The sequence below is a fragment of the Hippopotamus amphibius genome, chromosome 2 (genome assembly GCF_030028045.1).
Source record: "Hippopotamus amphibius kiboko isolate mHipAmp2 chromosome 2, mHipAmp2.hap2, whole genome shotgun sequence".
NCBI classification, from domain to species: domain Eukaryota; kingdom Metazoa; phylum Chordata; class Mammalia; order Artiodactyla; family Hippopotamidae; genus Hippopotamus; species Hippopotamus amphibius.
The window spans coordinates 221188689-221206475 of NC_080187.1; the positions used below are offsets into that span (position 1 = coordinate 221188689).

General features: G+C 54.2%; 7 non-coding genes across 7 annotated transcripts; all 7 read right to left on the reverse strand.

The window, feature by feature from the left end:
- Positions 1-1331: 1331 nt before the first annotated feature.
- On the reverse strand, positions 1332-1412 carry LOC130846971 (small nucleolar RNA SNORD115). The gene has a single exon (XR_009051766.1). It is a non-coding gene; the product is annotated as a small nucleolar RNA SNORD115 (small nucleolar RNA).
- A 2506-nt stretch (positions 1413-3918) lies between these two features.
- Positions 3919-3999, reverse strand: LOC130847359 (small nucleolar RNA SNORD115). The gene has a single exon (XR_009052124.1). It is a non-coding gene; the product is annotated as a small nucleolar RNA SNORD115 (small nucleolar RNA).
- Positions 4000-6505: 2506 nt separating this feature from the next.
- LOC130847360 (small nucleolar RNA SNORD115) lies at positions 6506-6586 on the reverse strand. Its single transcript, XR_009052125.1, has one exon. It is a non-coding gene; the product is annotated as a small nucleolar RNA SNORD115 (small nucleolar RNA).
- Positions 6587-9091: 2505 nt separating this feature from the next.
- LOC130847361 (small nucleolar RNA SNORD115) lies at positions 9092-9172 on the reverse strand. Its single transcript, XR_009052126.1, has one exon. It is a non-coding gene; the product is annotated as a small nucleolar RNA SNORD115 (small nucleolar RNA).
- A 2505-nt stretch (positions 9173-11677) lies between these two features.
- Positions 11678-11758, reverse strand: LOC130847362 (small nucleolar RNA SNORD115). Its single transcript, XR_009052127.1, has one exon. It is a non-coding gene; the product is annotated as a small nucleolar RNA SNORD115 (small nucleolar RNA).
- A 2505-nt stretch (positions 11759-14263) lies between these two features.
- On the reverse strand, positions 14264-14344 carry LOC130847363 (small nucleolar RNA SNORD115). The gene has a single exon (XR_009052128.1). It is a non-coding gene; the product is annotated as a small nucleolar RNA SNORD115 (small nucleolar RNA).
- Positions 14345-16850: 2506 nt separating this feature from the next.
- LOC130847364 (small nucleolar RNA SNORD115) lies at positions 16851-16931 on the reverse strand. Its single transcript, XR_009052129.1, has one exon. It is a non-coding gene; the product is annotated as a small nucleolar RNA SNORD115 (small nucleolar RNA).
- Positions 16932-17787: the final 856 nt, after the last annotated feature.

The following is a 17787-nucleotide window of genomic DNA, read 5'->3' on the forward strand; positions in this document are numbered from 1 at the left end:
ACAGAGATCTGCGTGGTTGCTCCCCAGGGCAACACGTAATGAAATGGTGCCTCCATGGTCAGTCTTACTACACTTCAGGTCAATCGAGTTGAATTTCAAGGCCTGCATTCCGATCTGGTGGATGGGGAGCCATGTCAAGCATTCCTCCTTGGGGACCACAGAGATTCCCAAACAGGGCCAATTTCTTCTGTGGCAGCATTCCCTACTGTGGCCCGTGCAAGGCCACCAAACAACAGCCATGCAGCTACACCCTCCTCAGCCCACATCCCGGGACCACCCCTCCCCTTCAGGTCAACAGGGCCTCACGATGGACATGATAATGGGATGCCCAAGGGCTCTGCAAAGCCTTCATGGGGGAATGGACACCCAGAAGGCTTTTCTCCTCTGGAGGGGGCTCTCTGACAAACCAGTGGCTTCCGGAGAGGAGGACCAACCCAGGAGAAGCTATGGTCCTGTGTATGCATGCAGACCCCATCAGAGGCCCCATTCGGATCAAGTGGCTCCAACAAAGCACCATGATCCCTCACAGAGTCCTGGCACAACCCCATTGAAGACCACGGCATGGCTTCCAGCCCTTGAAATAACCAGCAGCATCCTGCCTCCAAGCACCTGAGGATGGGCTCCTGCCTGCCTCTCACCATCTCTAGGCAGGGGGCATGAGCCTTCCCTACTGACAGGTTTTGGGAAGCCATAAAGCACACACCACAAGGGACCATTCCCTCAGTGGGTGATCATACTCTGGCGCTAGGTGCACAGAGGTCTCTAGAGATGTTCCGCCTGGGGCCAAGGAAGAAAACACTGCCTCGATGTGCTCTCTGACTAGAATACAGCTCTAATGAAGGCATGTGAGTGCACCAGATGTGAGCCCATAAATTTGGGGCAGCAGCAGACATTCCTCCTTGGTAGGCAGGAGGTTGCCAAAAGACTACCCTGTACTGCCTGCTGTGAGGGCGGCCAGCCCATAGTTCAAAATTCTCTGGGGCCTATCAGTAGCAACCAAAAGAGCCACTCACTGCGGAACATTCTGGCTGTGGTGAGTCCATTCCAAGGCTTGGCCTGAAACACAAAATTCAAAGCAGAAAGGCTTAAGGAAAGACTCCACCCATGGCTTCAGAACATGTGGGCCCTGGCACTATGGAGCAGGATAGAAAACCAAAGGTGGCAACACATCTTGGATATGTGGAAGCCATCTACACTGGGAGGAGTCTCAAGGGATTTCCTCGAGCGAGAGGCTGCTCCAACACCCACACCCAAACCCACACACACACCCACACCCAGGGCTCTGCAATGGACCAAAAATGCAGGCCATCCTGCCCCTGGATCCCTCTGTTAGGCCTCAGCGTAATCCTATTGAGCATGATTTTTTGGTCATCAGCTCTCTTCAGGACCATATGAGTTCTCATCCTCGACCCAACTGAGGCCCTCCTCACTCACCTGCGCCCTGCCACATGTGAAGGCTTACCTCAGATGCTTCCTGGAAAGAAGGATGCCTGAAGGGATGTGCCATTCTGTCGAATCCACGTGCTGGGCCAAGGCTCATGGTGATTGCCCTAGGGAACATAGGCCAAACACAGATCTTCATTTCTCTGGGGACGATGGCTGCCAAGAGGTGAGAAGGACAGCTGTGAGAACTCCAACTCCATGCTAGATGCATTGGGGCACGTGTGTGCCACACGCTCATGCATCGAATGATGCTACAAGAAATACCTGCAGCAATACATCCAGGAACATAGGGCCCAAATGTACCTCCACGCAGAGACAGGAACACATAGCTGAAACGCATACAAACAGCTCCCTACATAGCTTCCTTCCTGCCTCCCTTCCTCCAGAATGCTCTAGCTCCCTCCCCTTTGACCCTCGTCCTTGGCTCACTCCCTCCATCCATCCATACTTACAAAGATGAAGGCATGAGTGGACAGGTGGATCAATGCCATCTTATGTACCTTAATACTGTGTCAGGGGCAGATGAAATAACCAGTACGTATATGTCTCCCCAGGGAAGGACTAGCCTCATGGATCCTCCAGGCAGCACAAGGCCTGGCACCAGGTCTGCTTGGTGGGGAAAACACTGGGGGTGTTTCTGGGGGGAATGGAGACATTCCTCTGGGCCCGACCCTGGTGTGGGCAAGCGTGTGCTGGCCGATGTCACACTCGGCTTGTCCATGTGCACAACACCCAGACAATGAGGCCTTTATGTCCCACACAGTGGACATTCACAGGAGCTGGAGGGAGCTCTCTTGGTAGGCAGTGGCTCCCGTAGAGGAAGGCCAGCCCAAGAGATGCCACAGGCCTGTATCTGTATGCAGAACCCATGAAAGGGCCTGTCTGAGTAAACTGGCCTATCTGAGGGCCCATGATCCCTCACAGAGACCTGGGAAACCCCATTCCAGCAAGGGACCAGCCCTTCAGCTCTCACAAGAGCCAAGAGCATCTAGCTGCCAAGTCCCTGATGAAGGGTCCTTGTTGCCTCTCACCACCTCCAGGCCTGGCCCCACATCCTCCCAACCAACACTTCTTGGAAGTCACTCAAGCACACCCCACAACTGACCATAAGCTCAGTCCATCCTCGTGCTCTGCCTCGACATGCACAGAGATCTGCGTGGTTGCTCCCCAGGGCAACACGTCATGAAATGGTGCCTCCATGGTCAGTCTTACTACACTTCAGGTCAATCGAGTTGAATTTCAAGGCCTGCATTCCGATCTGGTGGATGGGGAGCCATGTCAAGCATTCCTCCTTGGGGACCACAGAGATTCCCAAACAGGGCCAATTTCTTCTGTGGCAGCATTCCCTACTGTGGCCCGTGCAAGGCCACCAAACAACAGCCATGCAGCTACGCCCTCCTCAGCCCACATCCCGGGACCACCCCTCCCCTTCAGGTCAACAGGGCCTCACGATGGACATGATAACGGGATGCCCAAGGGCTCTGCAAAGCCTTCATGGGGGAATGGACACCCAGAAGCCTTTTCTCCTCTGGAGGGGGCTCTCTGACAAACCAGTGGCTTCCGGAGAGGACGACCAACCCAGGAGAAGCTATGGTCCTGTGTATGCATACAGACCCCATCAGAGGCCCCATTCGGATCAAGTGGCTCCAGCAAAGCACCATGATCCCTCACAGAGTCCTGGCACAACCCCATTGAAGACCACAGCATGGCTTCCAGCCCTTGAAATAACCAGCAGCATCCTGCCTCCAAGCACCTGAGGATGGGCTCCTGCCTGCCTCTCACCATCTCTAGGCAGGGGGCATGAGCCTTCCCTACTGACAGGTTTTGGGAAGCCATAAAGCACACACCACAAGGGACCATTCCCTCAGTGGGTGATCATACTCTGGCGCTAGGTGCACAGAGGTCTCTAGAGATGTTCCGCCTGGGGCCAAGGAAGAAAACACTGCCTCGATGTGCTCTCTGACTAGAATACAGCTCTAATGAAGGCATGTGAGTGCACCAGATGTGAGCCCATAAATTTGGGGCAGCAGCAGACATTCCTCCTTGGTAGGCAGGAGGTTGCCAAAAGACTACCCTGTACTGCCTGCTGTGAGGGCGGCCAGCCCATAGTTCAAAATTCTCTGGGGCCTATCAGTAGCAACCAAAAGAGCCACTCACTGCGGAACATTCTGGCTGTGGTGAGTCCATTCCAAGGCTTGGCCTGAAACACAAAATTCAAAGCAGAAAGGCTTAAGGAAAGACTCCACCCATGGCTTCAGAACATGTGGGCCCTGGCACTATGGAGCAGGATAGAAAACCAAAGGTGGCAACACATCTTGGATATGTGGAAGCCATCTACACTGGGAGGAGTCTCAAGGGATTTCCTCGAGCGAGAGGCTGCTCCAACACCCACACCCAAACCCACAACCACACCCACACCCAGGGCTCTGCAATGGACCAAAAATGCAGGCCATCCTGCCCCTGGATCCCTCTGTTAGGCCTCAGCGTAATCCTATTGAGCATGATTTTTTGGTCATCAGCTCTCTTCAGGACCATATGAGTTCTCATCATCGACCCAACTGAGGCCCTCCTCACTCACCTGCGCCCTGCCACATGTGAAGGCTTACCTCAGATGCTTCCTGGAAAGAAGGATGCCTGAAGGGATGTGCCATTCTGTCAAATCCACGTGCTGGGCCAAGGCTCATGGTGATTGCCCTAGGGAACATAGGCCAAACACAGATCTTCATTTCTCTGGGGACGATGGCTGCCAAGAGGTGAGAAGGACAGCTGTGAGAACTCCAACTCCATGCTAGATGCATTGGGGCACGTGTGTGCCACACGCTCATGCATCGAATGATGCTACAAGAAATACCTGCAGCAATATATCCAGGAACATAGGGCCCAAAAGTACCTCCACGCAGAGACAGGAACACATAGCTGAAACGCATACAAACAGCTCCCTACATAGCTTCCTTCCTGCCTCCCTTCCTCCAGAATGCTCTAGCTCCCTCCCCTTTGACCCTCGTCCTTGGCTCACTCCCTCCATCCATCCATACTTACAAAGATGAAGGCATGAGTGGACAGGTGGATCAATGCCATCTTATGTACCTTAATACTGTGTCAGGGGCAGATGAAATAACCAGTACGTATATGTCTCCCCAGGGAAGGACTAGCCTCATGGATCCTCCAGGCAGCACAAGGCCTGGCACCAGGTCTGCTTGGTGGGGAAAACACTGGGGGTGTTTCTGGGGGGAATGGAGACATTCCTCTGGGCCCGACCCTGGTGTGGGCAAGCGTGTGCTGGCTGATGTCACACTCGGCTTGTCCATGTGCACAGCACCCAGACAATGAGGCCTTTATGTCCCACACAGTGGACATTCACAGGAGCTGGAGGGAGCTCTCTTGGTAGGCAGTGGCTCCCGTAGAGGAAGGCCAGCCCAAGAGATGCCACAGGCCTGTATCTGTATGCAGAACCCATGAAAGGGCCTGTCTGAGTAAACTGGCCTATCTGAGGGCCCATGATCCCTCACAGAGACCTGGGAAACCCCATTCCAGCAAGGGACCAGCCCTTCAGCTCTCACAAGAGCCAAGAGCATCTAGCTGCCAAGTCCCTGATGAAGGGTCCTTGTTGCCTCTCACCACCTCCAGGCCTGGCCCCACATCCTCCCAACCAACACTTCTTGGAAGTCACTCAAGCACACCCCACAACTGACCATAAGCTCAGTCCATCCTCGTGCTCTGCCTCGACATGCACAGAGATCTGCGTGGTTGCTCCCCAGGGCAACACGTCATGAAATGGTGCCTCCATGGTCAGTCTTACTACACTTCAGGTCAATCGAGTTGAATTTCAAGGCCTGCATTCCGATCTGGTGGATGGGGAGCCATGTCAAGCATTCCTCCTTGGGGACCACAGAGATTCCCAAACAGGGCCAATTTCTTCTGTGGCAGCATTCCCTACTGTGGCCCGTGCAAGGCCACCAAACAACAGCCATGCAGCTACGCCCTCCTCAGCCCACATCCCGGGACCACCCCTCCCCTTCAGGTCAACAGGGCCTCACGATGGACATGATAACGGGATGCCCAAGGGCTCTGCAAAGCCTTCATGGGGGAATGGACACCCAGAAGCCTTTTCTCCTCTGGAGGGGGCTCTCTGACAAACCAGTGGCTTCTGGAGAGGACGACCAACCCAGGAGAAGCTATGGTCCTGTGTATGCATGCAGACCCCATCAGAGGCCCCATTCGGATCAAGTGGCTCCAACAAAGCACCATGATCCCTCACAGAGTCCTGGCACAACCCCATTGAAGACCACGGCATGGCTTCCAGCCCTTGAAATAACCAGCAGCATCCTGCCTCCAAGCACCTGAGGATGGGCTCCTGCCTGCCTCTCACCATCTCTAGGCAGGGGGCATGAGCCTTCCCTACTGACAGGTTTTGGGAAGCCATAAAGCACACACCACAAGGGACCATTCCCTCAGTGGGTGATCATACTCTGGCGCTAGGTGCACAGAGGTCTCTAGAGATGTTCCGCCTGGGGCCAAGGAAGAAAACACTGCCTCGATGTGCTCTCTGACTAGAATACAGCTCTAATGAAGGCATGTGAGTGCACCAGATGTGAGCCCATAAATTTGGGGGAGCAGCAGACATTCCTCCTTGGTAGGCAGGAGGTTGCCAAAAGACTACCCTGTACTGCCTGCTGTGAGGGCGGCCAGCCCATAGTTCAAAATTCTCTGGGGCCTATCAGTAGCAACCAAAAGAGCCACTCACTGCGGAACATTCTGGCTGTGGTGAGTCCATTCCAAGGCTTGGCCTGAAACACAATATTCAAAGCAGAAAGGCTTAAGGAAAGACTCCACCCATGGCTTCAGAACATGTGGGCCCTGGCACTATGGAGCAGGATAGAAAACCAAAGGTGGCAACACATCTTGGATATGTGGAAGCCATCTACACTGGGAGGAGTCTCAAGGGATTTCCTCGAGCGAGAGGCTGCTCCAACACCCACACCCAAACCCACAACCACACCCACACCCAGGGCTCTGCAATGGACCAACAATGCAGGCCATCCTGCCCCTGGATCCCTCTGTTAGGCCTCAGCGTAATCCTATTGAGCATGATTTTTTGGTCATCAGCTCTCTTCAGGACCATATGAGTTCTCATCATCGACCCAACTGAGGCCCTCCTCACTCACCTGCGCCCTGCCACATGTGAAGGCTTACCTCAGATGCTTCCTGGAAAGAAGGATGCCTGAAGGGATGTGCCATTCTGTCGAATCCACGTGCTGGGCCAAGGCTCATGGTGATTGCCCTAGGGAACATAGGCCAAACACAGATCTTCATTTCTCTGGGGACGATGGCTGCCAAGAGGTGAGAAGGACAGCTGTGAGAACTCCAACTCCATGCTAGATGCATTGGGGCACGTGTGTGCCACACGCTCATGCATCGAATGATGCTACAAGAAATACCTGCAGCAATACATCCAGGAACATAGGGCCCAAATGTACCTCCACGCAGAGACAGGAACACATAGCTGAAACGCATACAAACAGCTCCCTACATAGCTTCCTTCCTGCCTCCCTTCCTCCAGAATGCTCTAGCTCCCTCCCCTTTGACCCTCGTCCTTGGCTCACTCCCTCCATCCATCCATACTTACAAAGATGAAGGCATGAGTGGACAGGTGGATCAATGCCATCTTATGTACCTTAATACTGTGTCAGGGGCAGATGAAATAACCAGTACGTATATGTCTCCCCAGGGAAGGACTAGCCTCATGGATCCTCCAGGCAGCACAAGGCCTGGCACCAGGTCTGCTTGGTGGGGAAAACACTGGGGGTGTTTCTGGGGGGAATGGAGACATTCCTCTGGGCCCGACCCTGGTGTGGGCAAGCGTGTGCTGGCTGATGTCACACTCGGCTTGTCCATGTGCACAGCACCCAGACAATGAGGCCTTTATGTCCCACACAGTGGACATTCACAGGAGCTGGAGGGAGCTCTCTTGGTAGGCAGTGGCTCCCGTAGAGGAAGGCCAGCCCAAGAGATGCCACAGGCCTGTATCTGTATGCAGAACCCATGAAAGGGCCTGTCTGAGTAAACTGGCCTATCTGAGGGCCCATGATCCCTCACAGAGACCTGGGAAACCCCATTCCAGCAAGGGACCAGCCCTTCAGCTCTCACAAGAGCCAAGAGCATCTAGCTGCCAAGTCCCTGATGAAGGGTCCTTGTTGCCTCTCACCACCTCCAGGCCTGGCCCCACATCCTCCCAACCAACACTTCTTGGAAGTCACTCAAGCACACCCCACAACTGACCATAAGCTCAGTCCATCCTCGTGCTCTGCCTCGACATGCACAGAGATCTGCGTGGTTGCTCCCCAGGGCAACACGTAATGAAATGGTGCCTCCATGGTCAGTCTTACTACACTTCAGGTCAATCGAGTTGAATTTCAAGGCCTGCATTCCGATCTGGTGGATGGGGAGCCATGTCAAGCATTCCTCCTTGGGGACCACAGAGATTCCCAAACAGGGCCAATTTCTTCTGTGGCAGCATTCCCTACTGTGGCCGTGCAAGGCCACCAAACAACAGCCATGCAGCTACACCCTGCTCAGGCCACATCCCGGGACCACCCCTCCCCTTCATGTCAACAGGGCCTCACGATGGACATGATAACGGGATGCCCAAGGGCTCTGCAAAGCCTTCATGGGGGAATGGACACCCAGAAGCCTTTTCTCCTCTGGAGGGGGCTCTCTGACAAACCAGTGGCTTCGGGAGAGGACGACCAACCCAGGAGAAGCTATGGTCCTGTGTATGCATGCAGACCCCATCAGAGGCCCCATTCGGATCAAGTGGCTCCAACAAAGCACCATGATCCCTCACAGAGTCCTGGCACAACCCCATTGAAGACCACGGCATGGCTTCCAGCCCTTGAAATAACCAGCAGCATCCTGCCTCCAAGCACCTGAGGATGGGCTCCTGCCTGCCTCTCACCATCTCTAGGCAGGGGGCATGAGCCTTCCCTACTGACAGGTTTTGGGAAGCCATAAAGCACACACCACAAGGGACCATTCCCTCAGTGGGTGATCATACTCTGGCGCTAGGTGCACAGAGGTCTCTAGAGATGTTCCGCCTGGGGCCAAGGAAGAAAACACTGCCTCGATGTGCTCTCTGACTAGAATACAGCTCTAATGAAGGCATGTGAGTGCACCAGATGTGAGCCCATAAATTTGGGGCAGCAGCAGACATTCCTCCTTGGTAGGCAGGAGGTTGCCAAAAGACTACCCTGTACTGCCTGCTGTGAGGGCAGCCAGCCCATAGTTCAAAATTCTCTGGGGCCTATCAGTAGCAACCAAAAGAGCCACTCACTGCGGAACATTCTGGCTGTGGTGAGTCCATTCCAAGGCTTGGCCTGAAACACAAAATTCAAAGCAGAAAGGCTTAAGGAAAGACTCCACCCATGGCTTCAGAACATGTGGGCCCTGGCACTATGGAGCAGGATAGAAAACCAAAGGTGGCAACACATCTTGGATATGTGGAAGCCATCTACACTGGGAGGAGTCTCAAGGGATTTCCTCGAGCGAGAGGCTGCTCCAACACCCACACCCAAACCCACAACCACACCCACACCCAGGGCTCTGCAATGGACCAACAATGCAGGCCATCCTGCCCCTGGATCCCTCTGTTAGGCCTCAGCGTAATCCTATTGAGCATGATTTTTTGGTCATCAGCTCTCTTCAGGACCATATGAGTTCTCATCATCGACCCAACTGAGGCCCTCCTCACTCACCTGCGCCCTGCCACATGTGAAGGCTTACCTCAGATGCTTCCTGGAAAGAAGGATGCCTGAAGGGATGTGCCATTCTGTCGAATCCACGTGCTGGGCCAAGGCTCATGGTGATTGCCCTAGGGAACATAGGCCAAACACAGATCTTCATTTCTCTGGGGACGATGGCTGCCAAGAGGTGAGAAGGACAGCTGTGAGAACTCCAACTCCATGCTAGATGCATTGGGGCACGTGTGTGCCACACGCTCATGCATCGAATGATGCTACAAGAAATACCTGCAGCAATACATCCAGGAACATAGGGCCCAAATGTACCTCCACGCAGAGACAGGAGCACATAGCTGAAACGCATACAAACAGCTCCCTACATAGCTTCCTTCCTGCCTCCCTTCCTCCAGAATGCTCTAGCTCCCTCCCCTTTGACCCTCGTCCTTGGCTCACTCCCTCCATCCATCCATACTTACAAAGATGAAGGCATGAGTGGACAGGTGGATCAATGCCATCTTATGTACCTTAATACTGTGTCAGGGGCAGATGAAATAACCAGTACGTATATGTCTCCCCAGGGAAGGACTAGCCTCATGGATCCTCCAGGCAGCACAAGGCCTGGCACCAGGTCTGCTTGGTGGGGAAAACACTGGGGGTGTTTCTGGGGGGAATGGAGACATTCCTCTGGGCCCGACCCTGGTGTGGGCAAGCGTGTGCTGGCTGATGTCACACTCGGCTTGTCCATGTGCACAACACCCAGACAATGAGGCCTTTATGTCCCACACAGTGGACATTCACAGGAGCTGGAGGGAGCTCTCTTGGTAGGCAGTGGCTCCCGTAGAGGAAGGCCAGCCCAAGAGATGCCACAGGCCTGTATCTGTATGCAGAACCCATGAAAGGGCCTGTCTGAGTAAACTGGCCTATCTGAGGGCCCATGATCCCTCACAGAGACCTGGGAAACCCCATTCCAGCAAGGGACCAGCCCTTCAGCTCTCACAAGAGCCAAGAGCATCTAGCTGCCAAGTCCCTGATGAAGGGTCCTTGTTGCCTCTCACCACCTCCAGGCCTGGCCCCACATCCTCCCAACCAACACTTCTTGGAAGTCACTCAAGCACACCCCACAACTGACCATAAGCTCAGTCCATCCTCGTGCTCTGCCTCGACATGCACAGAGATCTGCGTGGTTGCTCCCCAGGGCAACACGTAATGAAATGGTGCCTCCATGGTCAGTCTTACTACACTTCAGGTCAATCGAGTTGAATTTCAAGGCCTGCATTCCGATCTGGTGGATGGGGAGCCATGTCAAGCATTCCTCCTTGGGGACCACAGAGATTCCCAAACAGGGCCAATTTCTTCTGTGGCAGCATTCCCTACTGTGGCCGTGCAAGGCCACTAAACAACAGCCATGCAGCTACACCCTCCTCAGCCCACATCCCGGGACCACCCCTCCCCTTCATGTCAACAGGGCCTCACGATGGACATGATAACGGGATGCCCAAGGGCTCTGCAAAGCCTTCATGGGGGAATGGACACCCAGAAGCCTTTTCTCCTCTGGAGGGGGCTCTCTGACAAACCAGTGGCTTCCGGAGAGGACGACCAACCCAGGAGAAGCTATGGTCCTGTGTATGCATGCAGACCCCATCAGAGGCCCCATTCGGATCAAGTGGCTCCAACAAAGCACCATGATCCCTCACAGAGTCCTGGCACAACCCCATTGAAGACCACGGCATGGCTTCCAGCCCTTGAAATAACCAGCAGCATCCTGCCTCCAAGCACCTGAGGATGGGCTCCTGCCTGCCTCTCACCATCTCTAGGCAGGGGGCATGAGCCTTCCCTACTGACAGGTTTTGGGAAGCCATAAAGCACACACCACAAGGGACCATTCCCTCAGTGGGTGATCATACTCTGGCGCTAGGTGCACAGAGGTCTCTAGAGATGTTCCGCCTGGGGCCAAGGAAGAAAACACTGCCTCGATGTGCTCTCTGACTAGAATACAGCTCTAATGAAGGCATGTGAGTGCACCAGATGTGAGCCCATACATTTGGGGCAGCAGCAGACATTCCTCCTTGGTAGGCAGGAGGTTGCCAAAAGACTACCCTGTACTGCCTGCTGTGAGGGCGGCCAGCCCATAGTTCAAAATTCTCTGGGGCCTATCAGTAGCAACCAAAAGAGCCACTCACTGCGGAACATTCTGGCTGTGGTGAGTCCATTCCAAGGCTTGGCCTGAAACACAAAATTCAAAGCAGAAAGGCTTAAGGAAAGACTCCACCCATGGCTTCAGAACATGTGGGCCCTGGCACTATGGAGCAGGATAGAAAACCAAAGGTGGCAACACATCTTGGATATGTGGAAGCCATCTACACTGGGAGGAGTCTCAAGGGATTTCCTCGAGCGAGAGGCTGCTCCAACACCCACACCCAAACCCACACACACACCCACACCCAGGGCTCTGCAATGGACCAAAAATGCAGGCCATCCTGCCCCTGGATCCCTCTGTTAGGCCTCAGCGTAATCCTATTGAGCATGATTTTTTGGTCATCAGCTCTCTTCAGGACCATATGAGTTCTCATCATCGACCCAACTGAGGCCCTCCTCACTCACCTGCGCCCTGCCACATGTGAAGGCTTACCTCAGATGCTTCCTGGAAAGAAGGATGCCTGAAGGGATGTGCCATTCTGTCGAATCCACGTGCTGGGCCAAGGCTCATGGTGATTGCCCTAGGGAACATAGGCCAAACACAGATCTTCATTTCTCTGGGGACGATGGCTGCCAAGAGGTGAGAAGGACAGCTGTGAGAACTCCAACTCCATGCTAGATGCATTGGGGCACGTGTGTGCCACACGCTCATGCATCGAATGATGCTACAAGAAATACCTGCAGCAATACATCCAGGAACATAGGGCCCAAATGTACCTCCACGCAGAGACAGGAACACATAGCTGAAACGCATACAAACAGCTCCCTACATAGCTTCCTTCCTGCCTCCCTTCCTCCAGAATGCTCTAGCTCCCTCCCCTTTGACCCTCGTCCTTGGCTCACTCCCTCCATCCATCCATACTTACAAAGATGAAGGCATGAGTGGACAGGTGGATCAATGCCATCTTATGTACCTTAATACTGTGTCAGGGCAGATGAAATAACCAGTACGTATATGTCTCCCCAGGGAAGGACTAGCCTCATGGATCCTCCAGGCAGCACAAGGCCTGGCACCAGGTCTGCTTGGTGGGGAAAACACTGGGGGTGTTTCTGGGGGGAATGGAGACATTCCTCTGGGCCCGACCCTGGTGTGGGCAAGCGTGTGCTGGCCGATGTCACACTCGGCTTGTCCATGTGCACAACACCCAGACAATGAGGCCTTTATGTCCCACACAGTGGACATTCACAGGAGCTGGAGGGAGCTCTCTTGGTAGGCAGTGGCTCCCGTAGAGGAAGGCCAGCCCAAGAGATGCCACAGGCCTGTATCTGTATGCAGAACCCATGAAAGGGCCTGTCTGAGAAAACTGGCCTATCTGAGGGCCCATGATCCCTCACAGAGACCTGGGAAACCCCATTCCAGCAAGGGACCAGCCCTTCAGCTCTCACAAGAGCCAAGAGCATCTAGCTGCCAAGTCCCTGATGAAGGGTCCTTGTTGCCTCTCCCCACCTCCAGGCCTGGCCCCACATCCTCCCAACCAACACTTCTTGGAAGTCACTCAAGCACACCCCACAACTGACCATAAGCTCAGTCCATCCTCGTGCTCTGCCTCGACATGCACAGAGATCTGCGTGGTTGCTCCCCAGGGCAACACGTCATGAAATGGTGCCTCCATGGTCAGTCTTACTACACTTCAGGTCAATCGAGTTGAATTTCAAGGCCTGCATTCCAATCTGGTGGATGGGGAGCCATGTCAAGCATTCCTCCTTGGGGACCACAGAGATTCCCAAACAGGGCCAATTTCTTCTGTGGCAGCATTCCCTACTGTGGCCCGTGCAAGGCCACCAAACAACAGCCATGCAGCTACGCCCTCCTCAGCCCACATCCCGGGACCACCCCTCCCCTTCAGGTCAACAGGGCCTCACGATGGACATGATAACGGGATGCCCAAGGGCTCTGCAAAGCCTTCATGGGGGAATGGACACCCAGAAGCCTTTTCTCCTCTGGAGGGGGCTCTCTGACAAACCAGTGGCTTCCGGAGAGGACGACCAACCCAGGAGAAGCTATGGTCCTGTGTATGCATGCAGACCCCATCAGAGGCCCCATTCGGATCAAGTGGCTCCAACAAAGCACCATGATCCCTCACAGAGTCCTGGCACAACCCCATTGAAGACCACGGCATGGCTTCCAGCCCTTGAAATAACCAGCAGCATCCTGCCTCCAAGCACCTGAGGATGGGCTCCTGCCTGCCTCTCACCATCTCTAGGCAGGGGGCATGAGCCTTCCCTACTGACAGGTTTTGGGAAGCCATAAAGCACACACCACAAGGGACCATTCCCTCAGTGGGTGATCATACTCTGGCGCTAGGTGCACAGAGGTCTCTAGAGATGTTCCGCCTGGGGCCAAGGAAGAAAACACTGCCTCGATGTGCTCTCTGACTAGAATACAGCTCTAATGAAGGCATGTGAGTGCACCAGATGTGAGCCCATAAATTTGGGGCAGCAGCAGACATTCCTCCTTGGTAGGCAGGAGGTTGCCAAAAGACTACCCTGTACTGCCTGCTGTGAGGGCAGCCAGCCCATAGTTCAAAATTCTCTGGGGCCTATCAGTAGCAACCAAAAGAGCCACTCACTGCGGAACATTCTGGCTGTGGTGAGTCCATTCCAAGGCTTGGCCTGAAACACAAAATTCAAAGCAGAAAGGCTTAAGGAAAGACTCCACCCATGGCTTCAGAACATGTGGGCCCTGGCACTATGGAGCAGGATAGAAAACCAAAGGTGGCAACACATCTTGGATATGTGGAAGCCATCTACACTGGGAGGAGTCTCAAGGGATTTCCTCGAGCGAGAGGCTGCTCCAACACCCACACCCAAACCCACAACCACACCCACACCCAGGGCTCTGCAATGGACCAACAATGCAGGCCATCCTGCCCCTGGATCCCTCTGTTAGGCCTCAGCGTAATCCTATTGAGCATGATTTTTTGGTCATCAGCTCTCTTCAGGACCATATGAGTTCTCATCATCGACCCAACTGAGGCCCTCTTCATTCACCTGCGCCCTGTCACATGTGAAGGCTTACCTCAGATGCTTCCTGGAAAGAAGGATGCCTGAAGGGATGTGCCATTCTGTCGAATCCACGTGCTGGGCCAAGGCTCATGGTGATTGCCCTAGGGAACATAGGCCAAACACAGATCTTCATTTCTCTGGGGACGATGGCTGCCAAGAGGTGAGAAGGACAGCTGTGAGAACTCCAACTCCATGCTAGATGCATTGGGGCACGTGTGTGCCACACGCTCATGCATCGAATGATGCTACAAGAAATACCTGCAGCAATACATCCAGGAACATAGGGCCCAAATGTACCTCCACGCAGAGACAGGAACACATAGCTGAAACGCATACAAACAGCTCCCTACATAGCTTCCTTCCTGCCTCCCTTCCTCCAGAATGCTCTAGCTCCCTCCCCTTTGACCCTCGTCCTTGGCTCACTCCCTCCATCCATCCATACTTACAAAGATGAAGGCATGAGCGGACAGGTGGATCAATGCCATCTTATGTACCTTAATACTGTGTCAGGGGCAGATGAAATAACCAGTACGTATATGTCTCCCCAGGGAAGGACTAGCCTCATGGATCCTCCAGGCAGCACAAGGCCTGGCACCAGGTCTGCTTGGTGGGGAAAACACTGGGGGTGTTTCTGGGGGGAATGGAGACATTCCTCTGGGCCCGACCCTGGTGTGGGCAAGCGTGTGCTGGCCGATGTCACACTCGGCTTGTCCATGTGCACAACACCCAGACAATGAGGCCTTTATGTCCCACACAGTGGACATTCACAGGAGCTGGAGGGAGCTCTCTTGGTAGGCAGTGGCTCCCGTAGAGGAAGGCCAGCCCAAGAGATGCCACAGGCCTGTATCTGTATGCAGAACCCATGAAAGGGCCTGTCTGAGTAAACTGGCCTATCTGAGGGCCCATGATCCCTCACAGAGACCTGGGAAACCCCATTCCAGCAAGGGACCAGCCCTTCAGCTCTCACAAGAGCCAAGAGCATCTAGCTGCCAAGTCCCTGATCAAGGGTCCTTGTTGCCTCTCACCACCTCCAGGCCTGGCCCCACATCCTCCCAACCAACACTTCTTGGAAGTCACTCAAGCACACCCCACAACTGACCATAAGCTCAGTCCATCCTCGTGCTCTGCCTCGACATGCACAGAGATCTGCGTGGTTGCTCCCCAGGGCAACACGTCATGAAATGGTGCCTCCATGGTCAGTCTTACCACACTTCAGGTCAATCGAGTTGAATTTCAAGGCCTGCATTCCGATCTGGTGGATGGGGAGCCATGTCAAGCATTCCTCCTTGGGGACCACAGAGATTCCCAAACAGGGCCAATTTCTTCTGTGGCAGCATTCCCTACTGTGGCCCGTGCAAGGCCACCAAACAACAGCCATGCAGCTACGCCCTCCTCAGCCCACATCCAGGGACCACCCCTCCCCTTCAGGTCAACAGGGCCTCACGATGGACATGATAACGGGATGCCCAAGGGCTCTGCAAAGCCTTCATGGGGGAATGGACACCCAGAAGCCTTTTCTCCTCTGGAGGGGGCTCTCTGACAAACCAGTGGCTTCCGGAGAGGACGACCAACCCAGGAGAAGCTATGGTCCTGTGTATGCATACAGACCCCATCAGAGGCCCCATTCGGATCAAGTGGCTCCAACAAAGCACCATGATCCCTCACAGAGTCCTGGCACAACCCCATTGAAGACCACAGCATGGCTTCCAGCCCTTGAAATAACCAGCAGCATCCTGCCTCCAAGCACCTGAGGATGGGCTCCTGCCTGCCTCTCACCATCTCTAGGCAGGGGGCATGAGCCTTCCCTACTGACAGGTTTTGGGAAGCCATAAAGCACACACCACAAGGGACCATTCCCTCAGTGGGTGATCATACTCTGGCGCTAGGTGCACAGAGGTCTCTAGAGATGTTCCGCCTGGGGCCAAGGAAGAAAACACTGCCTCGATGTGCTCTCTGACTAGAATACAGCTCTAATGAAGGCATGTGAGTGCACCAGATGTGAGCCCATAAATTTGGGGCAGCAGCAGACATTCCTCCTTGGTAGGCAGGAGGTTGCCAAAAGACTACCCTGTACTGCCTGCTGTGAGGGCAGCCAGCCCATAGTTCAAAATTCTCTGGGGCCTATCAGTAGCAACCAAAAGAGCCACTCACTGCGGAACATTCTGGCTGTGGTGAGTCCATTCCAAGGCTTGGCCTGAAACACAAAATTCAAAGCAGAAAGGCTTAAGGAAAGACTCCACCCATGGCTTCAGAACATGTGGGCCCTGGCACTATGGAGCAGGATAGAAAACCAAAGGTGGCAACACATCTTGTTTATGTGGAAGCCATCTACACTGGGAGGAGTCTCAAGGGATTTCCTCGAGCGAGAGGCTGCTCCAACACCCACACCCAAACCCACACACACACCCACACCCAGGGCTCTGCAATGGACCAAAAATGCAGGCCATCCTGCCCCTGGATCCCTCTGTTAGGCCTCAGCGTAATCCTATTGAGCATGATTTTTTGGTCATCAGCTCTCTTCAGGACCATATGAGTTCTCATCATCGACCCAACTGAGGCCCTCCTCACTCACCTGCGCCCTGCCACATGTGAAGGCTTACCTCAGATGCTTCCTGGAAAGAAGGATGCCTGAAGGGATGTGCCATTCTGTCGAATCCACGTGCTGGGCCAAGGCTCATGGTGATTGCCCTAGGGAACATAGGCCAAACACAGATCTTCATTTCTCTGGGGACGATGGCTGCCAAGAGGTGAGAAGGACAGCTGTGAGAACTCCAACTCCATGCTAGATGCATTGGGGCACGTGTGTGCCACACGCTCATGCATCGAATGATGCTACAAGAAATACCTGCAGCAATACATCCAGGAACATAGGGCCCAAATGTACCTCCACGCAGAGACAGGAACACATAGCTGAAACGCATACAAACAGCTCCCTACATAGCTTCCTTCCTGCCTCCCTTCCTCCAGAATGCTCTAGCTCCCTCCCCTTTGACCCTCGTCCTTGGCTCACTCCCTCCATCCATCCATACTTACAAAGATGAAGGCATGAGTGGACAGGTGGATCAATGCCATCTTATGTACCTTAATACTGTGTCAGGGGCAGATGAAATAACCAGTACGTATATGTCTCCCCAGGGAAGGACTAGCCTCATGGATCCTCCAGGCAGCACAAGGCCTGGCACCAGGTCTGCTTGGTGGGGAAAACACTGGGGGTGTTTCTGGGGGGAATGGAGACATTCCTCTGGGCCCGACCCTGGTGTGGGCAAGCGTGTGCTGGCCGATGTCACACTCGGCTTGTCCATGTGCACAACACCCAGACAATGAGGCCTTTATGTCCCACACAGTGGACATTCACAGGAGCTGGAGGGAGCTCTCTTGGTAGGCAGTGGCTCCCGTAGAGGAAGGC